At 40.2% G+C, this 14,958-nt stretch overlaps 1 protein-coding gene across 1 annotated transcript in view; it reads left to right on the forward strand.

Annotated features, from left to right (window-relative positions):
* The window catches only part of RARB (retinoic acid receptor beta), a 724,626-nt gene that overhangs the window by 23,019 nt on the left and 686,649 nt on the right, over window positions 1-14,958 (forward strand). The window contains exon 2 of the mRNA XM_077865432.1: window positions 7,813-7,890. The gene's annotated coding sequence lies outside the window, so the exon portion shown is untranslated. The remainder of the gene's footprint in view (window positions 1-7,812; window positions 7,891-14,958) is intronic.

Consider the following 14,958-nt stretch of genomic DNA (forward strand, 5'->3'; position numbering starts at 1 on the left):
GAGGAAGAGGGAAGAAACCTACACAGAGTGTTTTCTGAATAATTAATATCCCCTGCTGTTACTTATGGTAGGGGAAGTTTTTCACCTGGGCTTTATGAGTTTCTATGTCTGTGGGTTAGACCTGGTAGTCCATACTAGCTCAAGTTAATGATCTAGTACATAGGGATCTTCTGGGGAGATTGTTACAATGCAGATTCTGATCAGTAGGTTAGGAAAGAGGTTTGAAATCCTGTATTAAAAAAAAAAAATCCTGCATTTCTAATAAGGTCCTGGGGGATGCTGATGCTACCAGTCTATGGACCATACTTTGAGTAGTAACAACGATTTTCATCACCAGATGTTCTAAAACCAAACCAGAAACAGGTATTCATTAACAAACTATCTGGATCAAAAAGGTGAAATAATGAATCCAAAGGGAATAAAGTACCCAATCTGAAATGTTGAACATTTCTGGTCATTGCTCAGAACATCTCCAAGGCAGAGAAGAACCAGATATTGAGAGCAGGATTACGTTTCAAATGATGATGAGAGGATCACCTGGAGTCATGACTGGTGGTAGGGCAGTGGGTAGGCCAAGAAGTGTGGCCAGAGAAGAGTTAGTTATTAGTTATAGATTTTGAGCTAGAGCAGTTCCACCCAGTGACTTTGGCCATCACCATTCTATCAACACCCTCTTTGTAGTGGAATGTGGGTCAAAGGAAACATCAATATTTTTAGTCGCAGATGGGACTTAGAAACTAGCAATAAATGTTTTTTGAGCACTCAAACATGAATAGCAGCTTTGTCAGAATTCATAACTTTAGATAGTGGCAGAGGATTCAGTACAGTTAATAAAAGCCATTCAGCAATTTCATGCTATGAAGTATGTTTCATTTGAGTTTTGTCATAAATATCTTGCTAGTTAAATCTGAAGCAAGACTATAACTATGAGATTTGATGTTTGAAGAGAATATTTTGAGGTGAAATGGTTCTCCAGAACTTTAGCATTGTTCCTTCAAAGGAACATCTGTAGTTATTAGGAACAATTGATTTTATTGTCTGTTGATTCCTCTTTTTAATGACATTGACAGAAGTGTTTTGGCCGTGATTAGCAAGATAAAGCCCATGCGTATATTTCAAATATGTCATGGTTTTTGCATGAATTGCTGTTGTATTTAGGTTTTGTGTCACACACATCTGGCATTGAATTCAGACTGCTACCTGCTTGCTAGGATTCCATGGGCAAATATTTAAACTCTGAACCTTATTTCTTTATTTGTGTCTTATAGGTGATATTGCATTAAAGATGGGCTAACTAATGTACATATATATCTTTAAAGATATATATGTATATAGATATATATGTATTTCTATATATATTTAAATATATTTATCTTTAAAGATTTTATTTATTTATTTGAAAGAGAGAGTATGAGCTGGGGGAGAGGGCAGAGGGACATGCAGACTCCCTGCTGAGTGAGGAGCCCCATGATATGGGGCTCCATCCCAAGACCCTGGGATCATGACCTGAGTCCTCTTTTTTTTTTCTTTTTTTACCTTTGATGTCATGCTTTATTTGTTCATCCATTAAATATTTTATTTTTATGTCCTCTCTATACCCAACATGGAGTTCAAACTCCCAATCCTGAGATCAAGATCCCCCAACCGGGCCAGCCAGGCACCCCAGTGCCATGCTTCATAACTCTTTGCTTCCTTGCCTATCTCTGCATCGAACTGGAACATTGAGTCCTTGACGGGGAGCTTTAGTTACCTCAGAATCCTAGAACGTTCTCACTGTATCCCAATCCTAGATTGACATTTACCATTGAATAGCACTTTAAATAAATAGTCAGTACAATAACTACTACAGTAAAGGAAATTATCAACTTTTCACGTGTGTGGGCCCTGCTCCCTGGGCTCCCAGGGAAGCTATGGTTTCTTTAACATTGATCAAGGTCCAAATGACTCCACCACACCTCAAAGCGTGGGCTCAGTTTCTGCCCTGACACTTGCAACACCTCTGCTTCAATTAATATGTATCAATTAATCAAAGGGAGCCTGACCGGCTCTGTGTGGTTCGTAAGAACATGGGATCCTGGGATCATGACCTGAGCCAAAGGCAGATGCTTAACCTATTGAGCCACTCAGGTGCTCCAGAGCTAACAGAAATGTATTTAAAGGACATTACACAGAGTAGGTCCTTAGTGAATGCTGGCTGTATTTTTTTATATTCGTGATACAAATTGAAATCACTCTTGTTTCAACATTTAGAGTGAACCATGTATATGGCTATAGTAAAAAAAGAAAATAGGCAGTAGCAAATATTGGACAGGATATGGAAAAACTGGAACCCTCATACATTGCTGGTGGGATTTTAATATAGTACAGCCACTTTGGAAAACAGTCTGGCATTTTTAAAAAATGTTAAACATAGATTTACCATATGACCCAGAAATTCTACTTCTAGGAATCTACCCAAGTGAAATGAAAATATATTTACAAAAGGCTTGTGTGCCAATGTTCATAACAGCATTATTCTTAATAGACAAAACAAAACAACTGTCCATCAACCAGTGAATGGATACACAAATCGTAATATATCTATACAATGAACACTGTTTGGCAATAAAAAGGAATGAAGTACTGCTATATGCTACAGTGTGGATGAACCTCAAAAACAATATGCTAAATGAAAGAAGCTAGACACAAAAGATCACATACTGTATGATTTCATTTATATAGCATTCCCATAAAAGGCAAATCTGTAGAGACAGCAAGTAGATTAGGAGTTGACTGGCTCTGGCAGGGGGTGCCAGTGGGTAACTGCACATGGGCTCGAGGTTTCTCTTCAGAAATGGTCTAAAATTAGATAGTGATGATAAGTGCACAGCTCTGTAAATTTACCAAAAAGCATTGCATCGAATGCTGAAACTGGTGAATCCCATAGCATGTAAATTATAACTCAGTAATGCTATTTTTTAAATAAAGTGTGAACTGTGTTCATTTTTTAAATTTTTGCTTATTTCTGTGTAGGTTCTCATTGTCATAAAATGAGGACAATCAGTGAAATACTTTTTCGCTTTCTGAAATGAGGTGGATTCCGGAGCTATCGTGAATGCTTCAGCTTTCTCAACTCAGTAGGGAACGCTTTGGTTTTTCAGGACAGCAAACTGAACCCTGAAACTAATAGCCTGCAGGCACCAGCTGAGGATCGTAACATCTGAAAACAATAGAAAGTCCAGTCAGTAAATGCAAATCAATAACACTGGCTGATGATTCCACGTAAGTAAAGAGAGATTTTTAAGATGGAGTGTCTTGACTCTAGCCATTAAACTTCTCATTCACCAGTTCTTCATTAAATGCCTGCCTTAACCAGGGCAATTGAGTCTAAGATATCAGACATTTTTGAGTTATGGAGATCACCTGCTTCATTTTTGGCCTTGGGCACAGGATAAAAGGAACTGAGTTGAATATTCCCCCAGAGAATGATGTAAGGAGAGGTAATTGGCAGCACCTGGAAGATACCATCTTGGAACAACTGCCATAGATGTGCTTATGGAAGCATAAGTACATTTAAGAAGAGGCACCGAGTCTCATTGTGTTAAAATGCTAGGGACCTCATTCAAGCATCAGATTTAAGAACTAGGTGTGTGTTTATGCGTGTGTGTGTGTGTGTGTGTGTGTGTGTGATAGAGAGAGAGAGAGAGAGAGAGAGAGAGAAAGAGAGAATTCTCTGGCTTTATTTTTGAGAATGGGAATAGCTTGGGCACCCAGGTGGCTCAGTGGTTGAGCGTCTGCCTTGGGCTCAGGTCATGATCCCAGGGTCCTGGGATCAAGTTTTGCATCGGACTCCCCACAGGGAGCCTGCTTCTTCCTCTGCCTATGTCTCTGCCTCTCTCTGTGTGTCTCTATTTGTTTCTTTTGTAGGGATCTCATTGTGGGGGTGCAATCCTAGCATTCTCCTGATCGGATAGACTAACACATATACTTTATCAGCCTTCTTTGGTTGGTAGTAAGTGAGTAATAGGAATAGAAGGTGTCCCAAAGTTGCTACCCAAACAGCAAAAACAAAAACAACTCATTTCTCAGTGTATAATATGAGGATCACTGGTATCAGAATAACCTTGTAGGGGGCAAGAAGTGTGAGTATCTTATTTTAACAATCAGAGACGTGAGTGGCTGTACTATGCCGTGCTCTGTTTCTGAGGAAACAGTGGTGCATAAAAGAGACCAAAGTCCCTGCTTCATGGAGTACTTGTTCTACTAAATTGTTCTCCAACTGTAGGCCCTGAACCAACAGCATCTCCTTTGCTTGGGTACATAGACATGTACAGTTTCTGGCCTTGCACTTGACCTACCTAACAAATCAGAAACTTTGAGGGGGCAGCCTGACAATACAAATGCTAATACGCTCTCTAAGTGTTGATGTGGGATAAGTGTTTGAGAAGCACTCTTCGAGGGCAGGGTTTCTCAACTTTAGCACTGTTGACATTTTGGGCTAGAAAATTCTTTGTTGTGGGGCTGTTCTGAGCAGTGTAAGATTTTTAGCACAAGAGATGCCGTGTAGCTCTCTACCCTAGTTTTGACAATAAAGATTGTCTCCAGATAGTGTGAGATGTCTCCTGGGGGTGCAGAATCATCCCAGGTGAGAACCAGTGCCTTAGGGCAAGGCTGTTCAAGATGGCTTGCTGACTGGTACTATTAGCATCACTTCAATCACATCTCTAGGATGAGTGAGGAATCCACGTTTTAAAAAGTCCTTCTAGTGATTGTGATGCTGCTAAGGTTCAAGAACCACCATCCTAGTGGAAGAGATAGACACGTGCAAACCATTCAGAATGAGTAGTGTGCTACACATAAGATCTATAAGAAGGAGTGTCTTCACTTTACCCATTCAACATCTCCTTTCAGAAGGATAAGGAGGATATGGAAGGAGGACAGGGTGTTCCCAGGAAGAGAAAGGTTGTAGTTTTAAATAATATAGTCACGGAAGGTTTCATTGAGAAGGTGATTGATCAAAGAGTGAAGGAAGTGAGGAGTGAAGAGAGAATGGGGAAGAATGCTCCGGGCATTGAGAAGGGAAAGAGCAAAGGCCCTGGGGCAGATGTATGTCTAGTAGGTTAGAGGCTAGTAGGTAGCCCAGGGTGATCAAGTAGAGGAGTCTGGAAGTAGTTAGAAAACAAGTAAGAGAAGTAATACATGGATGAATCAATGAACAAGTTTACCTTGACTTCTATATATGCAAGTTATGTGGCTTTGAGTGTATTTTGTGATCTTTTTAGACCTCAGCTTTTTCTTTTATAAAGCAGGATTAATACTTGTTCCCTAGAAGTCTGCTTTGAAAAATAAAATGCTCAAATGATGGTAAACTTTCAAGAGGTTTGTCAGATTACATTGCTTATAGTATGTGATCAATAAATTGTATATGTGTTATAAGAAAACAAAACTAAACCTAGGAAAATTTAGACCTACCATGTCTGAATCTCTGTGATGGAGACTGGTAATCTGGGCTTGTAATAAGTCCCGCAAAATGATTCTTGAATATGTACACTATTTTGAAACTCTTTATTCTGCTCATATACAGTATTTGTATCCTGGTCCCATTGATTATTTGAAATGCCTTGTCAGTAGAATTTTTCAGGTGTGAATATTAACATATGAGGTTCCAAGGCTTTCCTAAGAAGGAACCAAATTGTAGATCAATATGGCAAGTTCAGGAGATTACACTGAGAGGCTTTTAACTTCCGGGTGAAGCTCTCTAGGGTGAACATTCAGAAGAGGACTCCAGGGGAACTGACCCTTTTTTGGTTTGCTCCAGCCAATCAACAATACTAAGAAATAGAAATACTTCGTGATCCACTGTGCAAGGAAAATAACTGTGAGGTAAATAAGGTATTATGTCGACTATGATGTCCCTAAGGTTGGTACAGTTATCCAAGCAAAAGATTCCTTGTACCCAGTTATGTAAGTTTTTGTTTGTTTGGTTTTTTCTTTTCTTTTCTTTTTTGTACTCAATCCACCTCTCCCTGATGAGTTGCCTGTCTTTATCATTATGCTTTGGTAACTTAATATGATAACCTTGAACTTTTGTAAACACCTCTCCTCTTAAAGGCTCGGTGTTTGGGGCCATTTTCAGTTTTTAAAAATAAGCTATTCTTCAATATGTTACTCTCCGGTTATTTTGCTCCACCTTATTTGCCTTAGGGAACCTCGGAGATTAAATCTTACCAAATCTTGAAGCTGCCATGATTTGAACTGCTAGGTTTTTCTGCCTTAATTTCCCCTCTGTGAGTTCAAGAGGTCAGACGTAGTTTGAGGCAACACTTAAGGAGTCTGTATCTTGAAAAAGCAATTGGATTAGTTGGGTTGAATCTCTTTCCTTTTTTTTTTCCACATTGAAATGATGGGGTGGGAGAGTGTCAAGATGAGTTTTAAATTGATTTATTTGGAGATAAAATGCACCAAAGCTGAAGAGGAAATGCCTTCTCATTATTTAGTTGCTGAGCTGCACCTGAGAGTTCATGATGATGCCAAGAGTATAAGTGAAAGCACCCAATTTTTGTTCAGTTAATTCACACATACATTATAAATATTATAAATTAATTATAATACTTATAAGATATATACCCAAGCAATTTAAGGAAGTTTAAAAAAGCAAGGGTGTTGCAGTTTGTCTTCTATCTACTGAACTACATTACTTTTAACAACTTCTCATTTTAGGCCCCTGCAATATTTAATTTATCACCCCTTCAATTTCACCTACTAGAGAATTGAGAATTAAGGATATTTTCGCCTGTTCCAAAGCTCTTATGAACTTTCACCTTCAAGGATTAGGCACAACACAGTCACCAAACCTTTTCCCCACTGCAGTGTCCGCCAAAAGACATTTTCAATTAAAGTTGCTCCTAAGAGTATCAGAAAAAATAAAGGACACCTGGTTAAATTAGAATTTCAGATAAACAGCAAGTACATTTTTAGTGCACATATTTTCCATGCACTATTTGGGATATAAAAATCTATTTGTGGTCTGTCTGAAACAACATTAATTGGGGAGTCTTGTAGTGATTTGTTAAATCAGGCCACCCTATTGGCTTCTCTTGGGATTGATGTTATTGGACTACAGGAATATCCAATTGTGATCATTAAGCTTCAACCTAAGGGAATCTTGGAGACAAGTTATTTGGCTTCTCTACCAGAAGGAAATTAGGACCAAATTCTATTCTCTGAAGAAAAGACAATTTAGAACCTAAGACTTCATTTTTTTTGAGAAACAGCTAGGGTCAAAAGCCCCTGTCATGTTTCCCTAAGATGAGTGAAGCAGGAATTAGAGGTATTTCTCCTTAAGCCCTAGGGTGAATATTACCATGTGAAAAATGAAGAACCCAAGAAGATCACAACATGTCTTTTTCTCTTTTAAGTCTTCATGGATCTGGGTCACAGCTGAACGTTTATACAATCTACTTTTCAATTTGTTAGGGGATCAAAGGTCTATCCTAAAGGTAGCTACACCATTATCACATTTATCATCTGTGTGAATCCTTTTGCATACAGAAATACCTAGTTACATCTGAGTCCCGTTAATACAAAGCTTAGCACAAAGAAACCTGTGCCTCCTCACTTTTCTTCCTCTCGATGATCATGGCTACAGTGGACACAGTCCAGCTTAGTTTGAGATTTAGCAAAGGGGCTTGGTGGTTTCTTCTCATTATGACAAGGATGAACTTGTCACGTCGTGGAAAACGAGGTATTGCGAAGAAGGAGGCAAAGACCCGGAATAATCAAATCTACTTTTTTTTTTTTAAGACCACTAACTCAAGGTATTTGTTATTACAGGATTCTGAATATTACTATGAAGTGACAGTCACCCTCCTTTTCATCTAGAGAACTGTTCTCAGGATCTACAGAAGAGAGGTATGCTCAGATTTACTCCTTTTAAACTCCTTAATACTCTTATTAGAAGCTACGTTCAGTAATTCCCTTTGTAATCCGCCTTATCTGGCTTCTGGAGTATTTATTTTGATTAATCACTTTGATCCATGGTAATAATTTCTTGCCAGGAAAAGCTCTGAGGAAAGAAATGATGTGCTGTTTTATGTTGAAGTATCTCCTGAAGGAACATGGTTCTGGGGGTTAAACAGCTCTAAGTCTGTTGAAGGTGGGGAGGTGAGTGGCCACTGGTAAAGTGAGGATGGATGCTGAGGGGAGGCATTTGTGTCAGAGCTATGTGGTAAAATAGGAACAGAGTTTCTCCTAAAACCCCCACGTAGTTATAATAAACAGTTTAACATCAAAATGACTGCAGGCGTCCTGTTATTGTACTCACCTGGAAGTGAAACAAAACAGCCTTTTCTCACTTCAGAGGACTGGAGTTTCAAACTGTGATATTCTGTTCTAAAAAGGATTTAGAATTCTAAATTTTTTGGGTTTCACATGTCCTACAAAATCCTAAACGCAACTGATAACTGTCTGCTAGACCATTATATTTTCCCGGGGTGAGATACACAAAGATAACAAAATCAGAAACATAAGCTTTATGTATTTGCTGTTGGAAGTGGGAGTGCTTGAAAGTTTAGATCAGAGGTTTGCAGACTTCTGTAAAGGGACTAAATGGTAAACATTTTAGGCTTTGTGGGCCTTACGGTTTCCTTTACTCAATTTGGCCTTTACTCAATTGTAGAAGGAAAGCAGTATTAGGCCACATACAAGTGAAGGAGTGCAGACACTGAAATCTGATGTTGACATTCTCATGTATCCTCAAAAATTTTTTGTAAAGATATTCTTTGAGAGCACGAGGTTGCTCATGAGCAGAGGAAGGACAGAGGGAGAGGGAGAAGCAGGCTCCCCACTGAGCAGGGAGCCTAATAGGGGACCCAGTCCTGGGGCTCCATGATCATGACCTGAGCAGAAGGCGGACACAACCAACTGAGCCACCCAGGCACCCCTGTAATTTTGTGTGTTTTGTTTCACGTTGTTTTCTAGCTCAAAGGCTAGATTTGGCCTTAGGTTGTAGTTTGCCTCTGCTTTAGATCCTAAACCAAGGCAAAGCCTCCTGCGAATCTCTGCATACTTTGTACTCATTATCATTGCAGAGACCTTATGCTACACTCCTGTTATAGTTTTCCAAAAAGACCCAGGCCCAAGGCAGAAGTGGTTAGTGCCTCACGGGGCCGGACAGCATATCTTAAGCTGTGCCTTGTGGGAGGAGGAAGGAGCGTCAGGTATTGACGATACCTGGTCTGGCTGTTTATTGCCAGAAGTCTGTGGGCAAACCTTGTGCACCTGGGCTGTTCTGCTTCCCAGCCAGTGACCTTCCACCTGCTTTAACTTTAGTCTTGTAGCTCTTAAGCTAGTTAGCAGAACTTTAGGGAGCTAGAAGTTTGGCAGCTGTTTTTCAACATAGCAGAAGGTCAGAAGGCAGAAGGTTTCTTTATATTACATTTTTATTGTTTCTCTGTGATTAAAGGGTTTGATTTCAAACACTTGACAAGAGTTGTTTGAACATAGATCTGCCTCAGTGTAGGCAAACTCAAGTGAAAGAAACTAACAAACCCGTGGACCCCCTCCCATCCTTTATTCTCTACACCAAATAAATAGATCAATTGGGGCATGATGATTGAATAAAAATAATTCTTTGCAAAAGAAATAATTGTAAGCAGTTCTCAAATGTTTTCTTAAAATCACTGAAGCTTTCTCTAAATAATACACTTGCTGAATGTTGAAAATAAGACTATATGTAAAAATGAAAAGCTTTCCTTCCTTGTGTGAGCTAATAATGTGCTGTGTGACCTTAGATAGGTTACTTCACTTCTCTGTACCTGAGTTAAATAAAATGAGGAACTTGAGGCATATGAATTCAAAGGGTTCCTGGGTATACCTAAAAAGATGAAATAATAGAATATAGAGTGTAGGTGTCTCATAACCACTGAGTAAAAGAGCATTATTTTCTCACCATAGTGTTATGGGCTTAATTATGTTCCTCCAAAATTAATATATATTGAAGTCCTAACCCTGTAGTACCTCAGAATGTGACCAGGTTTGGAGACTGGGCTTTTGAAGTGACAATTAAGGTTAAGTGAGGTCACATGGGTGCACCCTAACCCAGGTGACAGTCTTTGGAGATAGGCCTTCAAAGAGGGGACTGAATGAGACAGTAGGCTGGGGCCATTGGATGACAGCCTTTGGTGCCTTTTAGAGAGCTACTAGGGATGCCCTAGGACAGAGTGAAGGCCATGTGAGGACACAGAAAAAAGCTGCGTGCAAGCTAAGGAGAGTGGCCTCAGGGAGAAGCCAGAACTGCAACCACCTAGATATTTTAGCCTTGTCTAGAACCTCGAGAAATTTCTTAAGGCACCCAGTCTGTAGTATTTTGTTATGACAGCCTTAGCACACTAATATACGTAGTGTTGCAAAGAATGTGTGTAGGAGTGCCATCCTTGAGCTGACCTCATGAAGCAAAGGAGTAGTGTGAACTTGATTCCCTCCCCATTCCTTGCTCCACCTAACCACTCCTGGTCTGGAGCGCAGGGTGGGGTTGGATTTGAAAGAAGAGGTGAGGGGTGCCTGAGTGGCTCAGTGGCTGAGCGTCTGCCTTCAGCTCAGGTCATGATCTCGGAGTTCTGGGATCGAGTCCTACATTGGACTTCTAATGGAGAGCCTGCTTCTCCCTCTGCCTATGTCTCTGCCTCTTTCTCTGTCTTTCATGAATAAATAAATAAAATCTTAGAAAGGAAAGAAAGAAAGATCATTGGATTGTGTGGACCTTCCTGGCTTTCTTTGGAGAAAAGTTTCAGGGTTCTGAACATCAATAAAAGATAAAATCTTAATCTGTTAGCAGCATATTTTTCATATGTCTTAGTGAGAATTCAGAGTTAAACTTATTTGCCAGATACTGCTTTCATACCATTATTGATATAGAGAAGCCATTCTCAGATGTTTTTGTCTCTTTCATACCCTTCAGTCCTACAGGACTTCAAAGCTTTTATATGTGGGGTATGGCTATAGATATTTATATATTAGAAAGTAAAAATGAGAAATTTGCTAATTGCTTCATTTAGAATAAGCCTATTAACACAAATAACATTTTTTATGAAAAGGGATTTTCCCAAAGCAAAAACAGTGAAGAGCAGAACCTTTTCCTCCACATTTTTGTAAGTTTTTTAGTGTCTAGCCTAGTAGAAGGTAGCTGGATTGGCATATCTGCTTCTGCCTTCAAACTGTTGCGATATCACATATTATACTAGATTCAGAGAACTGCAGTATACGCAAGAGCATGAGAAAGGCAAGTGCCACCTTGGCATCAGGAGGAAAGTACTTGAGGTTTCATGGATGTCCTGCACAGCCCTATCAGGACTTGTGAGATCAGTTTGAGAACCTCTGCTAGGGCAATATACCCAGAAAAAGGTGATTTATGGTTTCTCTAGTAAGATTTGGTTGCCTGCCCTGTTGACCAGGCACAAACTTCTCCTCGTAGTTGCCTTTTTAAAACTATGTCTAAAATGGTTGTCAGTGGAACACTTGTAAACATGTAACTGAACAACTCAAAATTAGGACCACTTCGTATGTAGGGCACAAATGGCCCTGCACAATTTAAAGGTACGGCTGAAAATAAATGAAGGCAAAGAGGAACTGTTGCTTGTAACCCACATGGCCTGTAAGGCATAGTGGGTTTTTTTGGTTAATTTTTTGCACCTGATTTAGATTTGCATTTACCTATGCATAGGATCTGTCTCCATCAGTCACATATTTGACGGCTACTAAAGACTGCAGTGATTAGAAAATCTAAGGCAGAGAATTTGAGCTATATGGCTTTTCATCCTATGAATGAGGAAATGAATGTCCACATAGGCTGGATGTATTGCCCAGGATTACCCAACCAAGAAATACAGCACTTGAGATAGGAAAGACCTTGTTTTTACATGGTACTGTGCCATACCTATACTACTATCCTCGGCCAGCTTAGCAACTCAAGCTGAATGTAATTGTGAACTAAATCAGAGACTATAGAGTCCAAGGGTGATCATTTGGTTGTATAAAGACTCCCGAAGACTGGAGTCAAGAGAGAAAAATAATAAGACTTCAGTGGATTTGGGGCAAACTTTGAAATTCAGGGAGGGGTAGGACGGGAACAGGTTAACCCAGTGAAAGGAAGAATTTTGAAAAAAAAAAACATAGGGGCAGGTGGCCAGAAAAAAAAGCTTTGTGAACATGGGCTGGTGGAGAGGTGGTGGTGATCAGGGGTGAGGGGAACAGTTGCTGAGGAATAAGGAGCAAGGAGACTGACAGATGGGGTGGTGGTAGCAACACCCTCTCTGAATCCAAGCTTTCATTTGTTAGATGCTTCATCTAACAGGGGTGGCAGGTAAGTGGCTCTTACCTGGAGCCTGACAAAGGATTCCATCCAAGCTTTTGGCCCTGAAACTCCCATCACTGAACCAACCCAGCTAACTAGCCACAGATGTTTTGTTTATAACCGGAGGAATTCATGTGAGGTTGGTGATGACATTTCCCTGTCTATAAAATGCTGATAGTTAAACAGTGATACTCTGTGCAGCATTTGGAATCTCCATCTTGAGAGGCAGTTCTTAAGTGTAATGGTTTAATGGTCATTTAGCATGATGGGCCTTTGGAGTGTAATATTTGCCTGCCAGTTAAAATGAACGCTTCTCTGTGGGAAGTCAAAGATCATGTCAGCATAACTTGGGTTAGGTGAAGGAGCGCATCAAGATGTGAATGCTAAAATTGAGAATAGGGAATAAAATCTCTTGTATGCCTAGCCTGTTCATAAATCCAGTGTAATTAAAGAACACCACTAATACCTACCAAATGGGAAATACACTCTGAATCGGTGAAAAGTTTGACTTATTTCTAAAGAAGTGATGCTTTATTATCTTGTCTGTTTTTCACCTGTCCTCTGCGTAATGCTTTTCTAATTTATTGATAAGGTTGAGGTTACCACAATAAAGAAGCTGAACTTCTTGCCTGTCCTGAAGCTGCTGTGTCCCTCCTCTTGCTGCATTTGTGGAAGGAGGAGGTGTGGTCCCTGCCTTTCGGGGCCAGTGTTATACCCTTAGCCTCTCAAGGGGGCCTCTTCCCCATTCAGGAACATCATTGCTCCAATTTACCCTTCTCTCTCCTAGTCTCTTCCATCTGTTTCTGCTCACAGATTGTTTCTTTTTCCTTCACTTAGAAAAGCTCCCTGGCTGTTTGGACATACTTGTGTTACCCTCTGCACATAACCTTGAGCTGTGCACAGTCACACCCTGGCTGCTCCTGGGGTAGCCACTATTGCATGCCTATGGCATGGCGGGGGCTGCAACTGATCACATCCATGTTCTTGGCTCTCTTGTCTGGCTCCTCATCTTTCTCAGTGTTTCCTCTTATTTTTTGGTCAGGATTGGTGGTCTACCTTCCTGCTCCTGCTCCATGCTCATCATGGGCAGTGTCACCTGCACCCAACTTTTCATAAGCATCTTACCCTGCCTTTGAATGTATATACCTTCAGCTCTGCTCTTTCCTTTAAGCTCCAGAGCCAGATACTCAACTGATAATCATCCACGTCTACCTCCAACTCACCATCTCAAAGCCAGACTTCAACATTGTCCTCCTTTACTGCTAGGCACAGCTGCTGTCCTCCACATCCTGGAGCAGGGGTCCACAAGCTGTAGCCAGTTGGCCAAATTCAGCCTGTACACAGTTCTGTAAATGATTTATTGGAACATACCCCTACCCATTTTTTAAAGTATTTTCAAGGGGACTGAGTGACCTGTAAAATGTAAGATATTTATATCTGACTGCCCCCCCCCCACTTTTTAAAAAAGATTTTCTGTATTTATTCATGAGATACACAGAGGCAGAGACATAGGCAGAGGGAGAAGCAGGCTCCCTGCAGGAGCCCGATGTAGGACTCAATCCCAGTACCCCGGGATCACACCCTGAGCTGAAGACAGGTGCTCGACCACTGAGCCACCCAGGCATCCCTATATCTGAGCCTTTACAGAAGGAATCTGTCAACCCCTGTCCTGGAACGCGAAAATCCTTTGAAGGGCTTGATAGTACCCACCAAAGGGTTTTATCTCCAGACTTTTTTTTATTCAGAGATTGGAGAATTTGCATTTGTAACAAGTTCCCAGGTAATGCTGGTCTGGGAGCTACCCATTGAACAGACTCCCAGAACAGTGTTCTCAATTACATTGTCATTCACTTCGATCTTCCAAATGAGCTTAAATTTCTCCTCCTCATCAAATCTACATACTGAAATGATTTTTTAGAAATACACATTCATCTAAAACGTGACAAGTTTTCAGGGACTTCGTCTTACCTACAGGTAGGTTTCATCTCCTTGAACAAAGTATGGATCCCAGTAAAAGGAAAATGACATAAACCACAATAGTTAACCGCATGAGCGGTCTTTATTTTGTATCAAGCCCTTGACAGCATTAACTCATGGAATCCTCACAATGACCCAGTGTGGTAGGAACTTTTATCAATTCCATTTTCCAGATGAGCACACTGAGATTCAGTGCCAAGGTCATGGGGCAGGAAGGTGGTACAATCAAAATTTGAACCTGAGCAGTCTGGATGCAGAGCCTATCTATGCTGCACTGAATCTCTTTATAACCCCTTACTCAGTGCCCCCCCCCTTAGTTTTGTTACAGTATTACCTTAATAGGTACAATTAGAAACCTAGATACATTCTCCTGTGCTAATAGTTCCTGTACAACTATAAAACCAAACCAAAGTGAATACAAAGACACAATTCCAATAAAATCTAAGTTAACATTAAATTGATGTTACACATGATACTGAATATTTTACTAAATATTAATTGTCTTTTGCAACATGAATTGGTATCTATTTGCTACAGTGAGGCTCTTGTGGGTTCAACCTAACTACAGCCTGAGGCATGTTCTGTTATTGCATTTCTTTTTCAAACTCCTGTGAAACCATTTTTACACAGTAATATAATGATAATTTGCCTGA

This window comes from Canis aureus, chromosome 22 (assembly GCF_053574225.1).
Source record: "Canis aureus isolate CA01 chromosome 22, VMU_Caureus_v.1.0, whole genome shotgun sequence".
NCBI lineage: Eukaryota > Metazoa > Chordata > Mammalia > Carnivora > Canidae > Canis > Canis aureus.